This window comes from Hyperolius riggenbachi, chromosome 1 (assembly GCF_040937935.1).
Source record: "Hyperolius riggenbachi isolate aHypRig1 chromosome 1, aHypRig1.pri, whole genome shotgun sequence".
Lineage (NCBI taxonomy): Eukaryota > Metazoa > Chordata > Amphibia > Anura > Hyperoliidae > Hyperolius > Hyperolius riggenbachi.
Window position 1 is genome coordinate 325,272,577 of NC_090646.1, and position 17,288 is coordinate 325,289,864.

Sequence of the window (17,288 nt, forward strand, 5' to 3'; positions counted from 1 at the left end):
ATAATGTGTTTTGGGGTGTATTTCTATACATACCCATGCTGGGCGGGAGCAAAAAAAAAAAAAATTAGAAAAAGTTGTCCTTTACAAGAGATATTTCTTCCACCCAGCATGGGCATGTGTGAAAAGACACTGCAAAACACATTATACTACTTCTCCTGAGTACGGTGATACCACGTGTGACACTTTTTTTGCTGCCTAGCTGCGCAAAGGGGCCCAAAGTCCAAGGACCACCTTTAGGCTCGCAATGTAGCCCTCCCCAAAATTCCAGGGCAGTACAAGTACCCCACAAGTGACTCAGTTTTGGAAAGTAGACACCGCAAGGTATTCACTGAGGGGCATGGTGAGTCCGTGGCAGATTTATTTATTTTTTGGTCACAAGTTAGCAGAAATGGAAATTTTTTTTCTTCCCACATACTCATTTTCTGCTAACTTGTGACAAAAAAATCTTTTATGAACTTACTATGCCCCTCAGCAAATACCTTGGGATGTCTTCTTTCCAAAATGGGGTAATTTGGGAGTATTTATACCATCCTGGCATTCTAGCACCTCAAGAAACATGACAGGTGCTCAGAAAAGTCAGAGCTGCTTCAAACTGCGCAAATTCACTTTTTTGTACCATAGTATGTAAATGCTATAACTTTTACCCAAACCAATAAATATACACTTATTGGATTTTTTTTTTTTTATCAAAGACATGTAGCACAATAAATTTGGACAAAAACGTGTATAGAAATGTGACTTTATTTGAAAAGTTACCACAGAAAGTTAAAAATATTTTTTTGACAAAATTCCTGTCTTTTTTGATGAATATAGTAAAAACAAATCGCAGCAGCAATCAAATAGCACCAAAAGAAAGCTGTGTTAGTGAGAAGAAAAGGAGGTAAAATTTGTTTGGGTGGTAAGTTGTATGACCAAACAATAAACCGTTATAGCTGCAGTGGTCTGAATTGTAAAAAATGGCCTGGTCTTTAGGGGGTGTTTAACACCGCGGTCCTTAAGTGGTTAAAGAACTCTAATGGTAAGGCGTTAAATAAAGCTTCCTGTGGAGGACAAAAAAAGCTCAGAATAGGTCTCTCTAAGCTTCCCAAGGAATGGAGAACATAGCTTTCCCCAACATTCAACACTACATTCTAGCATGTCTCACACGGCATGTGAGAGACTGGATAAATAGAGCAGCCAGGGTTGCCAACCTCATTTTTAATTTTTGCAGGGCAAAAAGGTCCCAAAAGTCAGGACACCTAATTTTTTGAACGGGCAGGGGGCGGAGTCTGGGGATGGAGTCTGCAGCATACTCTCTGAAGGGTTAGGAGAAAAGGTGTCTAGCTGTGGTCACAATATTTACATAAATTGTACACACGTATTGATACAGAGGAACCTCTATTGAAGAACATTTAAAGCAATGATGTGTTGATGGTAGGGGTATGGAGAGATCAGACCTGCTTACTTGTGGCTTCTTCCAGCCCGCTGCAGTCTATAAGGTCTCTCACTGTAGTTCTGATTCCCTCCATGGTGCCACTGTCCCCTCTGAAAGATCCAGGTAAAGCACATGCATAAGTTCATCCATGATCCTCCTCTATCACACTCCCGTGACCAGCAGCGTTATGTTTATGTGCCGTTTAAATCTGTGTGAACTGCGCAAGTATCGAACGCTTCCAGGCCACAGAAGCACGATAGAGGAGGCACATTGATTCGTCCCCGCATGCACAGTAGCCAGATCTTTCAAAAGGGGACAGCGGCACCATGGAAGGAATCAGACGCACAGCAAAGGACCTGATAGACTGCTGAGGGCTGGAAGAAGCCCCAGCTAAGTAAATCTGAACCTTCTTGCTTGTGTATGCAGGCTATGAAGTGTTCCTCCATCAGATAAACACACAGAACTGCTGCTGCTATACATCCATCTGAGCAGCTCACAACAGTTAATTTATTATCAAAAGAAACAAATGCTCTTGCCCCCCGATTACTACTTTGCCCTTTTAGAGCCACATGGTGATTTTATTACGTTAAAGACAAACAGAGGTGGCGCGGCACTTCTCCTTTAAGAGGTATTTTGTCTTCAGCTTATTGTGCGAGTTCTGTGTGCACAGGTGGCTAACATGTCGCTGACAGGCTATGCATATTTACATTGCTTACATAGGACGTGTGCTCCGCTGCGGCAATTTGAAGGAAGAAACTTGAACTGTGTGTATTTAGAAGCAGAAAGCGTGCATCCTCCGTCCAAGCATGTACATTTATTGCAAATGAACAACACCAGTGCAGGTACAGTACATAACACAATTCATCTGTATCATATGCATCATGCAGATATTTATGGCTTGATAACTTATCTGTGATTCCGTGCGTAGCCTGTCAGTATGGGAGGTGAGAGTGCGGGGCAGATGTGGGCCTAGCGACGGCCGTTTCGCGTCCTCCTGGACGCTTGGTCACGCTGCGTTCCACTGTTGGTGATTTTATTACACCAAGCTCAGCTGGTGTCTCCTCTCTTGAGGTTTACTTTATTATGAGAGAAGGGAGCAATCACTCTCTCTCCCCTGCTTCACTCCCCAAACACCACAAGACTCCTAGTAATCCTCCACACTCCACAGCCTCCTCACTGTGTCTGAAGAAATGCTTCGCTTCCCCCATACCTCACACGACCAGAGACATTCTCCAGCAGTAATGCCGCTGCACTTTCACCAGCTCTCTCATAGCTGATAGTGCAGACCACGGCATGTTCCATCCTTTTGGCTGACAGCAGAAGAAGGCTTGCACATCAATACTAGGGGCTGTAGAGCGCTCTCCCCTCTGTGGTAGTCGGGACTGGGATGCTGGGGCTGTGGGCGCGTAGCACACTCGGCTGGCTGCCTCTTTTCTATTTGCTGAAGAGAGGCGCCAGCTAACAAATGAGGCTACGGATTGGAGGGAAGAGAGAGAGGGAGCCACAGTCTGAGGCTTTGCTGCAGTGAGCCGGGATCTCTTCTAACCACGATCTCAGTGTCTGCTGCACATGCGCACATGACAAGCTGCCGCGGCCAGCACTTTTTTGCTTATTCTGACGGACGCAAATCTTCAAATACGGACATGCAAAATTATTATGTATTTATATAAAATTTAGAGGCATTTGAATGGACTGCCCATCCACAGACGGACAGTTGGCAACCCTAAGACCAGCATGTACTCTCCTGGGATTACTGCAAACATCCTTAAAAAATTAGCCACCAAAACTTAAACATAGCAAAATTATCAAGGACACCATGATAGCTTGGAGAGAGTTATGTAAACTATTTGCCGTTCCATCACAGGTCTCTAAATACATGCCCTTATGGGGACACCCAGGCCTCCCGGCTAGCCTGGTTCGAGGAGGACTCCTGGACTGGCAGGAGAAGGAGGTGGAGCACCTGGGTTAGCTTTGTGACATCTACAGAAGTAGGCTACTGTCTTTCCTGGAAATTTCATCCAAGTTTAATATCCCCAAAAATAATTTCCTGTTCTATGAGCAATTGTGTTCAGTTCACAGTAAAGCTGGTAGATTGTCCACAGTAGCCACACTGAACAACTTTGATAGCTTCTTGGCCACACATATCTCTATTTCTACTATTCAAGCTAGTCTTCAACAGATAAATATGTCTAATAAGGCATTACACAACTTAACAAATGGTCTATGGTCTATTTTAGCTGTGAGAACATAGTTAAACGTTTTTAGAGGGGCACCGTGTTATCCGTAAACTAATCTCTTGGGGAAAATTGGTGCAGCTCAAACTCATTCATAGCGCCAAATACGCCTTAACCTTCCTACGTTCGGGGGTAAGCCGCGCAGGAGGATTTCTCAGGCCCTGCTGGGCCGATTTGCATACTTTTATTTTGCAACATGCAGCTAGCACTTTGCTAGCTGCGTGTGCACTCCGAGTGCCGCCGCTCCGCGCCGTTTAGCCACCGCTCACCGCACAGCACCCCCTCTAGACCCCGTGCGCTGCCTGGCCAATCAGTGCCAGGCAGCGCTGAGGGGTGGATCGGGACTCCCAATGACGTCGGTGACGTCCATGGCGATGGGGGAGGCCCTCCAGGAACTCCCGTTCTTTGAGCGGGATTTCCTGATTGAAGCGGGTGGGGGGATGCCGCTGCATAGGGCTCGCTACATGATTTATAAAAAAGAAAAAAAAACTGCTGCGCTGCCCCCTGGCGGTTTTTAATAGACCGCCAGGAGGGTTAAATATTAACCTCTTGACCACCTTAGGACCAGAGCAATTTTTACCTGTCAGCGCTTATCCCATTCTTTTGCCAATAACTTAATCACAACGAAATGATCTATATTTTGTTTTTTTTTGCCACCAATTAAGCTTTCTTTTGGAGGTACATTATGCTAGGAATTATTTTATTCCAAATGCATTTTAGTTGGAATAATAAGAAAAAAATAATTATTTCTCAGTTCTTGGCCATTATAGAGTTAAAATAAAACGGTCTACTGTGGATAAAACCCACACATTCTTTTGCTCATTTGACCCAGTTATTGGAATGTTTAAAATATTTCCCTAGTACAATGTATGGCACCAATATTTTATTTGGAAATAAAAGGTGCATTTCTTCAGTTTTGCATCCATCACTAATTATTAGCCAACAAATTAAAACATAACAGTAATATACCCTCTTGAAATACCTATTAAAAAAAAACTTCAGTACCTAAGGCAACTAATCATATAATTTTTTTCTTTCCCTAAACAAAAAAAATGTTTGGGTACTACGGGGGAGTGTGGGAGGGAAATAGTTAATACAAATACCAACACTTAAATCTAAAATTAAATAAAATGTGTTTAGATGTAGTTTTACTATTTGGCCACAAGATGTCCTCACTCATTTCCGATTCACGTATGTACAGTAAGTACGTGAATCGGAAGTAATGTGTGGCACTGTAACTTCAGGAAGATACAATGACGCAGGCATCTAATAGATGCCGGTGTTCATTGCCACAGGGACTTAGATTAATGAATGGGAACTGCATTCCCATTCATTCATCTATCCGCTAACGTGAGGCAACCGGAGCGCTCGCGGGAGTGCATGCGCTTGCCGCTGAAGACGTGTATTCACGGCCCTGTAACTTCAAGTGAGGTTTTCCCAGGCTGTGATTATACTGCATCAGGTGCAGTAAGTTGTTAAGTATAAGTCTCCTCCTTCCAACTATTCACCAAACTGTCCAAAATGTGTGGTGCTATATGTTGAAAGTGTATGCAAGGTACAGTTGGAGGTTTCCCCATTGTTGGTATTGTTTAATCACTTTACACCTGGTTAGTTCCCACAATCATCCTCTACAGAACCAAATCTATCTTTAAGTAAAATGGTGCATCCTATCATAGCTTCCCATAAAGTGATCTTCAATAAATGGATCTACTCATGAACTCCTTCAGTGTGGGATGTTAAAAAAAGAGTAGCTGTCTCACCTATTTCAGCAGGACAAGCTGGACGATATTACCCAAAAGGACAAAATAAAGGCTTCTTTAAAAATTGGTGATTCTTTATTCTGGTAACATACATTAGGAAGGAAATAAATCTCATTGCACAACTTCAGGATATACGGTACTTGGACAATTAAAGATAGCATAATTCATACCAGGTATACCTCCTAGAAAACCAGAGATGACAGAAGGCTTGGTGGGATGGGTGGGTTGTTGAGGGGTGGCAATTGTTACTAGCTGCCACGAGCAGAAGATAAGAGAAGCGAGCACCAGAATCGACCCGTGTATTCCCAACATTAGGAAGGATCTAAACTAAATTGAAGATAGAATTGCCTGAAGAAATTACTTCCTTTGAGAAATTAAGCACAAAGGGGTGAGAGAAAAGGGATCATAGTCTAGGGTGTATAATTTACTGAATACAGGCGCAGACCTTACACATTCCTACAGAAATAAGTGGCAGAGGGAACTGCGGAAGGATTTTACAGGCTTCCAATGGAAGAAAATGTTAATTTGAGCACATAAATCCTCTGTCTATAAAAATGCAAGAATCTTGGTATAAGCTAGTTGTTAGGTGATATTCTACAACAAACAGCTAGGATAGGAGATGCTGGAGATCCCAGAAAGATAAGAGGACCTTGTTGCATGTATTCTGGGACTGTCAGAATCTCAGTCCATTCTGGAATTAATAAAATACATTAGGGTTCTGACAGATATCGACTCAGTAGGGCATCAAAGTTTCTACCTTTTACACTCAAAATTCATGGAAAATTAAGAGCTATAAGAGGTCTTTGATAATACACCTGATAAATGGTGCCAGGATTCTTATTAGTAGACACTGGATATCAGTTCAGGCCCCAATGATAGGGGGAATGGTATGGGTAGGCATCCTCCATACACAGGATGAAGCAGTAAGGGCTTGTTCACACTGGGGCCGATTGTTTTTTAAGTGCCTGCGAATTTTCAAAATTGCCCTGAAAGCGCTTACATCATGCTATCCTATGCGCTAGTTCAGATTAGGGCGATCCGTCTGCTTTGCGCTCAGAGAAGCGCTGCATGGACCATTTTCGGGGCGATTTTGCTACAATGGAAGGTCTAGGGAAAAAAAAAACGCAAAACGCTTACAAAATCTCTTTGTGCAGCGATTGCATAAATACATTGTATTTATTCTTTTCTTGCTCAAAGAGTTCAAAAAACTGAATCGCTCTGCAAAAATGGCTACAAAAATGCTTACCAAAAACGTCCAACGAACAAATCGAAGGGAAAAAAAATTGCTTCACAAAACGTCCAACGTGAACGCTAACACGATCGGAACGCATTGTGAACGAGGCCTTAATCCTTGAGATAAATTGAGATTTGCGTCAGGCAACCTCTCCCTGGGAAAAGTGGAGGGAAAAACAGAGGACTACAGGTTGACTCAGGGTAGAGGATAACATCCGTAGTAAACCTGGGCATGATTTTAGGGAATGAGCTCTTCAGGGTTGTTGAAATTAAGAGTTGCTCTCTCCTCTTCAACCACCGAGGAAATAAAATATTTTTTCTTTTTCTGTTAGATTTTTTTTCTTGTTTTTGTTTTGCTTTTTTTTTTTTTTTTTTTCCAATTTCCCATTTATTTCCTATATTTTTTTCTCCTCTTTTTATCTCTCCTTATGCTGGTATGCGTTGATATCTAATCATTAGTATATATACACTGTGTCCTGAATTATTATGCAAATTTTATTTAAGTGTAATAATGATTAAATATTTTGTTTTTCAAATAAACTCATGAATGGTATCGTGTTTCAGGGCTCTTTTGATTACTGAAATCAATCTTGGACACCTCTGGTAACTAGTCTGCGAGGTGAGCCAGATTAAAGGAAAAACTACCACCTAATGCTGGGCATACACGGTAAGGTTATTCCATATCAATCGAGCCACTGATGGCTCGATTGATAATTTCCGACAGGTCCGATGACCCGCCGGATCGATTTCCCGCTCGATCCCCGCGGGTCGGACAATAGTGGGGAATCGAGCGGAAGATAAGGAGCGCCCGCGGGGACGAGCGGGAATCGATCCCGCGGCTAATCGAGCCGCCGGATCGACTCGTGTATGCCCAGCATTAGACAATGTACAAAAACCTCATGATATGTCTCCTGCAAGATCAGAAAACAAGGTATGCTAGACTGGGAAACCGATCTGCAGCTTGACCTGGACATACAGGATTGGCAAGCAATAGGCCTTAATTTGGTAAGCTCTACTAGAACTCCCATGCTTAGGGATATGGCCTTAAAATTATCCAGTAGGTGGTATAGGACCCCCTTACAGCTCCATAAAAATTTTCTGGGGTTTGTCAACATTATGGTTTAGCAGTTGCCAAGATGATGGATCACCAAGATATCTTTTTTGGGACTGTCAAATTATTAAGGCGCATTGGGACAGAGTGAAAAGGGATCGGCGTACTTTCTTTTCACATGCAATAGACTTAGAACCACAGCATGCCTTATTATTGGCACCTAATACCAGCATACCCAAAAATGAGATGCATATATAATGGCCTCAATTCACTAAGCTTATCTCCTGTCTTTAATAAAGTTTCTAGAGTTATCACCATGGCGATGAGGCATGTAGTTTTCAGGAAACATTTTACCTCAGGAGAACCTAAAGTTAACTCCTCTGTCTAAGTTAACTCTTCAATCCTTAAAATAACTCCAGAATTTTAAAGTGACAGGCTGTTAATTAACTGCGTATGAAAATAACTACAGAGGAGGTAACTTAAGGAATGAAGAGATAAGATAACTCTCACTGTGTGGGGGAAGTTTTCTCTTGCCTTATCTCCATCATGATCTTATTGAATTGAGGCCAATGTGTTGATCTCTGTGATTTTTGTGTCTACCTATTTATAGCGAAAATTGGCCTTGTAGAATTTAACCACCTGAGTGGGAAGATTAATAGATAAAGCCTGTGATTTGGACACGTTAATGACCAGGCCAGAAAGCTGCCGAAACACTCCAATTGCGGCATCAGAGTAGACATAGATGTCAGGGGCTGGGATAAAAATAAAAGCTTCATCTGCATATAAACTGAGTTTATATTCTTTATCTTCTTTCACTTAACCTTTAATTTTGGGATTATTTTGTATGGCCAGTGATAGGGGCTCAATAGCGATGGAAAAGAGTAATGGGGATAGGGGTACACCCCTGCCTGATGCCTATTTTAATGGGTATTGAATCTGATGTATATATACAAGGCCAAAATTGATTGCGTAAATTCACCCAAAATGTCCATCTTTAAGATCACTTTATGCAGATAGGGCTATAATAAGACCGAATGAAACGCCTTATTTAAATACAGCTCTAACAGTAAGAGCCATTGATTGTGAAGTTTAGCATCTTGTAGGATGCTACAGGCCAGGCGTGTGTTGTTGTCTGCCTCTGAGGGATAAATCCTGATTGTTAAAGAGAAATTAAATCTGCAATAACTAAGGATAACTCTCTCCCCTGCTTTTCACGATTTACAAGTTACCGCTTGGAAAAGTAATCCAAAAACATGGCCTGACATACCACTGCTATGCAGACGACACCCAACTATATCTTTCCTTCAAGCCTGGTGTGACAGACCCAACTAACTATAAACGCCTGTTTACGTGAACTACAGCAATGGATGAATGACAACTGGCTGAAACAAAATGCAGACAAAACTGAAGTCCTTCTGATTGGAGGGCAGAGCATGATAAAACAACTTAACTTGCAGTCTTCACCACTGGGAATAGGAGGCACGGATCTACGCAGCTCTGACCATGTGCATAGCCTGGGAGTTCTAATTGATGGGGATTTAAACGTCAGAATTTAAATCTCGGCTGTGGTGAAATCATCCTATTTTCACCTGAAGAACATTGCAAAAATCAAGCACCTCATCCCCCCAGAAGATCTGCCAACCTTAGTCCATGCCTACATCACATCCCGACTGGACTACTGTAATGCTCTCTACACTGGCCTTCCAAAAAAGGTCTTGTACCGCCTACAGCTGATACAGAATACTGCTGCCAGACTGCTAACCAACCAACCCTGTCACTGCCACATAACGCCAGTCCTGCACTCCGTTCACTGGCTACCTATAGAATGGAGGGTCCTATTCAAGATCGGCCTACTGACATTTAAATCCCTGAATAATATAGGCCCTGGATACATGAAAGAAATGTTGCAGCCGCGTAGCAATCCCCGCATTCTCAGATCCACAGGTTCTAATAATCTAGTCATACCCAGAGTCCACTTGGAAACTTTTGGTCCCAGAGCCTTCTGTCATGCTGCCCCTACGTTTTGGAACTTCTTACCTCAACAGATCAGGACAGCTCCATCCCTGGACGTGTTTAAATCCAGACTGAAAACCCACCTGTTCAGTTTGGCATTTGCAGAAATATAACTTTTGTTGTGTGAATACTTCATCCTACTACCAATTACCGAATCTGAGAGAGCCTAAGCGCTTTGAGTCCTATGGGAAAAAAGCGCTATAGAAATTTTATTGTATTGTATTGTATAATTGGGTGGCTAAAATCCTCGAAAATATGTTAATATAATTGTTTATCAACAAGATCGGACGAAAATTTTGTGGTAGGGTATGGTCCTGGTTGGGTTTAGGTATTAAGTAAACAAATGTGTTGGCGAGTTCCTGAGGGCATTTTTTTGCCTTGTAAAGCGGCATTAAATAATATTTTAAGTTAGGGGATAAGGATCTGTTTACATTTTTTATAATATAACCAAAAAAAGCCATCAGGGCTAGGTGCCTTGGAGCTTTCGAGGGAGGAAATCACTCTGTCCATTTCCTGTGTAGAGATCGGTAAATTAAGGGAAGTCCTCTGTTCATTAATAAGGGAAGGTATTGGTAAATTGTTTAACCACCCATCTATATCCGGTTCTAATTGTGAATGAGGTGCATTCGTTTTGTGTAAAATTCCTCAAAAAGTTTTGTGTGAGCACATACTACGAAGTATGCAACCCAATTACTTCTTGCTAAGAAGTAATGGGATCTCGGTGGTAATGATATAAATATCTTTATTTTTCCCTGTTGGGAGTGTGGGAAAAGTTTGAAACCTACAAATTTGATTGACTTCTTTCCAAGCTGCCCATATTCACATAAAATTAGCATTAAGACGTACATCAGCTCAGAATTTGTAGAATTACAGTATCTGCATTCCATGTACCATACCAGTTAAATAGTAAGTTTTTCAGTTCACAACTGTGTACCTATTTAGGGTAATGTTTTTGGGGAGTGATATTACTGTACTGGTAAGTACCGTATTTTTCGGACTATAAGACACACTTTTTCCCCCTCAAAGTGGAGGGGAAAAGTACCTGCGTCTTATAGTCCGAATGTGAGGCCAGGTGTCCCCCATAGGCAGGTGCAGGACATAGCGTAAGCCCTCGCCTATTCAGCCACGGGCTCGTCCTGCTTCTGTACGTCACCCGCCAATTACCTGCGTAATCCTGTAGCAGTTTCAGCTCTGCCGCCCCTAAGAAAGTTTTCAGGCAGCCATTGCTGAGACCTGGACGGTTGGGCTCTCTTCCTCTCACCCTGAGAGCACCACGTGAGACATCCTGCAGCGGCTTCAGCTCTGCCGCCGCTGAGACCATGTGCTCAATCCTTCTGCGGCTTCAGTTCCAACACCGCCACAGTGAGTATCGTTTCCCGTTGCCGCCGCTATAACGAGGATGGATGGATGGGCTGCATCCCTCGCACTACGTGATCCAGCTTCAGTTCTCCCACCGTGAGAGGATTGTATGCCCACTGCCAGTGCTATGGCGACTGCCTCACTTGCACCACGTGGGCCATTGTTTACCGGCACCACTGAGCAAACTTTCGCCGCTGAGACCATCACAGATGCGCTGCCCTCCTCTCTCCTGAGCGCACCATGTGGCCATTCTATCGCGGCTCCAGCTCCACCACCGCTCCAGCTGAGTGGACTGTTTCCCCACTGTCGCCGCTGAGACCATGTGGGCTATCCTGCAGCAGCTTTCTTCTCCATCACCCCCAGTTCCCGGCTAATGAGACTCGCCGCTGATGCGAGACCCACACCGATCTCCCGAGTGAAGCTTCCCTATCTTCCTGGACCAGCTCACTTCAGCCCTACAACTGACGGTAAATGTACTGTAGTGTAGTTTGTCGGGTCAGGGTAGGTTGTGGGGTCAGTGTTTCTTAGTGTAGGTTGTGGGTCAGTGTAGCTTAGTGCAGGTTGTGGGGTCAGTGTAGCTTAGTGCAGGTTGTGGGGTCAGTGTAGCTTAGTGCAGGTTGTAGGGTCAGTGTAGGTTGTGGGGTCAGTGTAGCTTAGTGTAGGTTGTGGGTCAGTGTAGCTTAGTGCAGGTTGTGGGGTCAGTGTAGCTTAGTGCAGGTTGTGGGGTCAGTGTAAGTTGTGGGTCAGTGTAGGTTGTGGGTCAGTGTAGCTTAGTGCAGGTTGTGGGGTCAGTGTAGGTTGTGGGGTCAGTGTAGCTTTAGTGCAGGTTGTGGGGTCAGTGTAGCTTTAGTGCAGGCTGTGGGGTCAGTGTAGCTTTAGTGCAGGTTGTGGGGTCAGTGTAGCTTTAGTGCAGGTTGTGGGGTCAGTGTAGCTTTAGTGCAGGTTGTGGGGTCAGTGTAGCTTAGTGCAGGTTGTGGGGTCAGTGTAGCTTAGTGCAGGTTGTGGGATCAGTGTAGCTTAGTGCAGGTTGTGGGGTCAGTGTAGCTTAGTGCAGGTTGTGGGGTCATTGTAGCTTAGTGCAGGTTGTGGGGTCAGTGTAGCTTAGTGCAGGATGTGGGGTCAGTGTAGCTTAGTGCAGGTTGTGGGGTCAGTGTAGCTTAGTGCAGGTTGTGGGGTCAGTGTAGCTTAGTGCAGGTTGTGGGGTCAGTGTAGCTTAGTGCAGGTTGTGGGGTCAGTGTAGCTTGTGGGGTCAGTGTAGCTTAGTGCAGGTTGTGGAGTCAATGTAGCTTAGTGCAGGTGTGGGGTCAGTGCAGCTTAGTGTAGGTTGTGGGGTCAGTGCAGCTTAGTGTAGGTTGTGATATCAGTGAAGATTAATGTACTTTGTGGGGACAGTGTAGCTTGGTGTAGATAGTAAGGGCAGCAGGGGGTTAGTGTAGTGTAGCCAGTAGGGCAGCAGGGGTTAGTTTAGCTGGGCAATGTAGTTTAGATAGAGACAGCTTGGGGGGTAAAAGATTATAAGACACTCATGCACTAAAGATGCACCAGGTTTCCTATTATTTTTTTCCCCCGATTTTTGTCCTCTGAAACTAGGTGAGTCTTATAGTTCGAAAAATACGGTAACTATTATGAATGGTATTTGCAAAAATAACATGGCAAAAACATTTTAACCTGCTCAGCACCACTGTATCGTGTATCTACACCCATGTGGACTTCAGGACAAGGGGCATAGATACACGTACCGTGGCGTTTACAGCGGCGTGCGCCCAGCCCCAGGCCAAAAATAAAAATACACCTAAAAAAGTTAATACACATACAAATGTTAATCAATAAAAAATAAACCAATTTTAACCCCTTACATCCCTTCCTGTCTGTATAACTATAATTATTGTTTTTTTGTATTTTTTTTTTTAGTGACCGCATAAAAATAAAAAAGGCAGAGTTATTAAATGCTTTCTTTGCTTCTGTCTTCACAAAGGAAACAGCACTGTTGCAAATTACAGAGGCAGAAGAGTCTCAATCTTCTAACTGTAATATTAAATACTTAACGCAGGAAGAAGTAAAGGCAAGACTAAATAAATTAAAAATAGACAAGGCACCTGGCCCGGATGGCATGCATCCTCGGGTCCTAAGAGAATTAAGTTCAGTTATAGCTAAGCCCCTTTATCTTATCTTTTGTGACTCTCTTGCAGCTAGCAGAGTCCCAGTGGATTGGCGTACAGCCTGATCCAGGAAATTATAGACCTGTAAGCTTAACATCATTTGTATGCAAACTATTTGAGGGGTTACTAAGAGATACTATACATGACTTCATAGTAGAAAATAATCTTATTTCTCAGCATCAACATGGGTTTACTAAAGACAGGTCCTGTTTGACTAACATGCTCAGCTTTTATGAGGTAGTGAATGCTAATATGGATATTGGGAATGCTGTAGATGTGATATACTTGGACTTTGCAAAGGCCTTCGACACTGTTCCCCACAGAAGTCTGGTGCAAAAGTTGAGGATGCAAGGACTGGGGAAGAGTTTGTGTGCATGGATAGGGAACTGGCTAATGGACAGAAAACAAAGAGTTGTGGTCAATGGATCGTACTCAAAATGGGAGACTGTTAGCAGTGGGGTCCCACAGGGGTCTGTACTGGGTCCAGTGCTCTTCAATTTATTTATTAATGACCTAGTAGATGCAGTAGTGAGCAATGTTGCTATTTTTGCAGATGATACAAAATTGTGCAGAATCATCAACTCTCAGGAAGATAGTGTCATATTGCAACAGGATCTGGATAGGATGGCTATATGGGCACATACATGGCAGATGAAATTCAATGTTGACAAATGTAAAGTCATGCATTTTGGTCGTACCAATGGTCTAGCACCATACAAAATAAATGGGATACAGTTGGGAACATCAAACTTGGAGAAGGACTTAGGAGTACTCATCGACAACAAGTTAAATAATCATACTCAATGCCAAGCCGCTGCAGCTAAAGCGAACAAAATTTTGGGATGCATTAAAAGGGAAATAAAAACTCGAGATGCTAGCATAATATTGCCCCTGTTTAACTCTCTAGTAAGGCCACATCTGGAATATGGAATTCAGTTCTGGGCACCACATTACAAAAGAGATATTGCAGTTTTAGAGCAGGTGCAGAGACGAGCTACAAAATTGATACATGGGATGGAAGGTCTCGCTTACCAAGAAAGGTTAGATAAACTGGGTTTATTTAGTCTAGAGAAAAGACGCCTTAGAGGGGATCTAATTAACATGTATAAATACATCAGAGGGCAATATAATAGCTTGGCGGATGAGCTTTTTGTCCCTAGGCCTTCTCAAAGGACTAGAGGACATGAGCTGCGCATGGAGGAAAAACGTTTTAGCCATTTATTTAGGAAATGGTTCTTTACAGTAAGAGTGGTTAAGATGTGGAATGCATTGCCACAGGAAGTCGTTATGGCAAACTCTATACCTGCATTTAAAGGGGGCTTAGATGCTTTCCTTGCGTTGAAAGACATCCATGGCTACAATTACTAGGTTATGCCTAATGATGTTGATCCAGGGATTTTATCTGATTGCCATCTGGAGTCAGGAAGGAATTTTTCCCATTTGGGGCTAATTGGACCATGCCTGGTGGGGTTTTTTTAGCCTTCCTCTGGATCAACAGGGGTATGTGGGGGACGGGCTGGAGTTGTACTTTGTACTGGTTGAACTCGATGGACGTATGTCTTTTTTTAGCCAAAATAACTATGTAACTATGTAAATAGTTAACTTAGGGAATATGTAGGTCATTAGGGTATATCCATATTACTTTTGCAAATTAGGGCTCGTAATTATGGATCTAGTACAAAGAAACGCAAACTGAAAAATACATCTTTATTTCCAAATAAAATATTGTCGCAATACATTCTATTAGGGACACAATTTAAATGTTGTAATAACTGAGACAAATGGATAAATAAACCATGTCTGTTTTATTTCTATTAGCACATTTTATTTTAAAACCATGATGGCTAAAAACTAAGAAATAATGATTTTTTTTATTACTCCCTTTAAAGTGCAGCTAAAATAAAATACATTTTTAGCAAAAAGGACCACCCAAAGAAAGCTCAATTTGTGGCGAAAAAAACAGTATATAGACCATTAGTGTCATAAGTGGCAACAAAGTTATTGGCGAATGAATGGGAGGGGCTTGATGTGTGAAAATTGTTCTGGTTTTTAAGGGGGCAATAACCTGTGGGGGGGGGGGGGGAGTGGTTAATACATCAAAAATGTAAAGTAACAAAGAGCTACTATACATTTTGCTTGAAATAGTTAAATCTAAATAGTTAATCTACAAGCAGTCATAAGCAATAGCTAAAGTGGACCTGAACTCAGAACTCCTCTCTGTTCTAAAAGATACACAACAGCATGATAACCTTTAAACAAAAACATTTCTTTGTTACAGCTAATACAAATCCTAAAATAAATCTGCACCGTTTCTACTTCATGATTTATGGAAGCAGACATTGTTTACAGCTTGTACTTTCAAATGGGCGTATCTGCTTATCTGCCATAAGCAGTCATGTGACACAGGGGGGAGATCAAATAACAATTAGTGATTAGAAACAAATGAGGGGGAATTGCACAGACTAAACAGTTAAAATACATACAGAGTGCATTTCTGTTATGTTTCCCTTGTGACCTGTGCAAGAGTTGAGGTCCACTCTAAATAGCCAAGATGATCACCAATACAAATAAACAAATCTGTCCAATCTAAGGTAGAACTAGGCATCAAACATATACTGTAATAACCTGTTACCATCCAAGCAATTAGCCATTTAAAAACCCAATACATGAACTTACACGATGCAGAAATCTAGGCAACCCCTCTGCCATATCATATCCTAGTTTTTACTTCAGAAGAGCAGAGGACAGAAGTGTCAGAAGTACCACAATTGTCATTAATTACAGACAAGGTACACTAAGGTATCTGTTACGCTTGGTGGTATATTCTCCACAGTCAGCACGTGGTGTATATCCTGACGTGAAGGAGGTACACACGCTAGCACACGGAACCAGGATATCCCCAGTGGAGGAGAGGACTGACTCCAACAGGAGATGTGGCGCACAGAGCAGGTGTAGATCCGAACAGCCACAAACAATCAAGGTAGCGCTGAGCGCATAAACCAGAACTCAGAAGATCAGGACAGGTAACAGAATGAACGCTTGCTTAACTAGTCACTGCTTAAGTGACAGCAAGCTTCCATAACAAGAGACTGGAATGAGGCAGCCAATGTGATTGCAGCGGTGGCGTGCCTCACAAGGACAGGACAGAATAGTCGGGAAATAGAGCCAAAGAAGGCAGACGTAATACACACAAATATACAATAGGTATGATTTCCTAGTATATAATGATTACAGCTATCAATGAACTACAAACGACTAACTGACATATGTATAGATCGGCGATAAACCGATATATGACATAAGCAAGGAACACTAACTAAGAACTGGAGCAGGACAAGGAACAAGACTAAACTAGCTAAGCACGGGTGATCACGATACGCGCAACCTACCAAAACGTGCTGGAACCTGACTGACTGAACACAGGATATAAACAGTTTGAGTACGTATATATCAGCGACACTGATGCATTAACGTAACACGAATACAAGGAGAATAACAAACACGCTAGTATGCGTATATATTGGCGATGAACCGATATATGATGCAAAACTAGCAAGTAACAATTACTGAATAAACAGAACAGGACTTAGAAGGACTCACTGACCCCTTTGCAGGAGTCAGTGCAGTGCACACAAGATCTAGGAGCGAGGGGGGCCCAGACAGAGTAACAGAATGATCTGAAACTATGATAGTCCGAGGAGCCCTGCAGGAAGCAGATCTTTATACTGAGGTCATCCAATGGGAGCAGACATGCAGATTCCCACACAGGTGAATGGTAATTATTCAATCCTGAGCTGGCCAGAACTGTAGAGCCACTACAGATGGAATCAGCAACTAGTTTGAGTGCAACCCAAACTATGCAAGCAAATGCATGTAATGACATCAAAAACTGCTTGTCTTCAGTAAAACTGCAGCCAGCAGTACATGCTGCAGAGGTGATCATAACAGTATCCATACATCTAGTGATGATGGGCAGATTTGACCAAGAGACAAATCTCTCTCTGATCGAATCTGATGAGAGAGAGATTTGTCAGCTGTCAATACACTGCAGGCCGATTCCCGACC

The 17,288-nt window shown here is 42.7% G+C and overlaps 1 protein-coding gene across 4 annotated transcripts in view; it reads right to left on the minus strand.

Moving 5' to 3' along the window:
* The window catches only part of REXO1 (RNA exonuclease 1 homolog), a 373,818-nt gene that overhangs the window by 129,278 nt on the left and 227,252 nt on the right, over positions 1–17,288 (minus strand). The window lies entirely within an intron of this gene.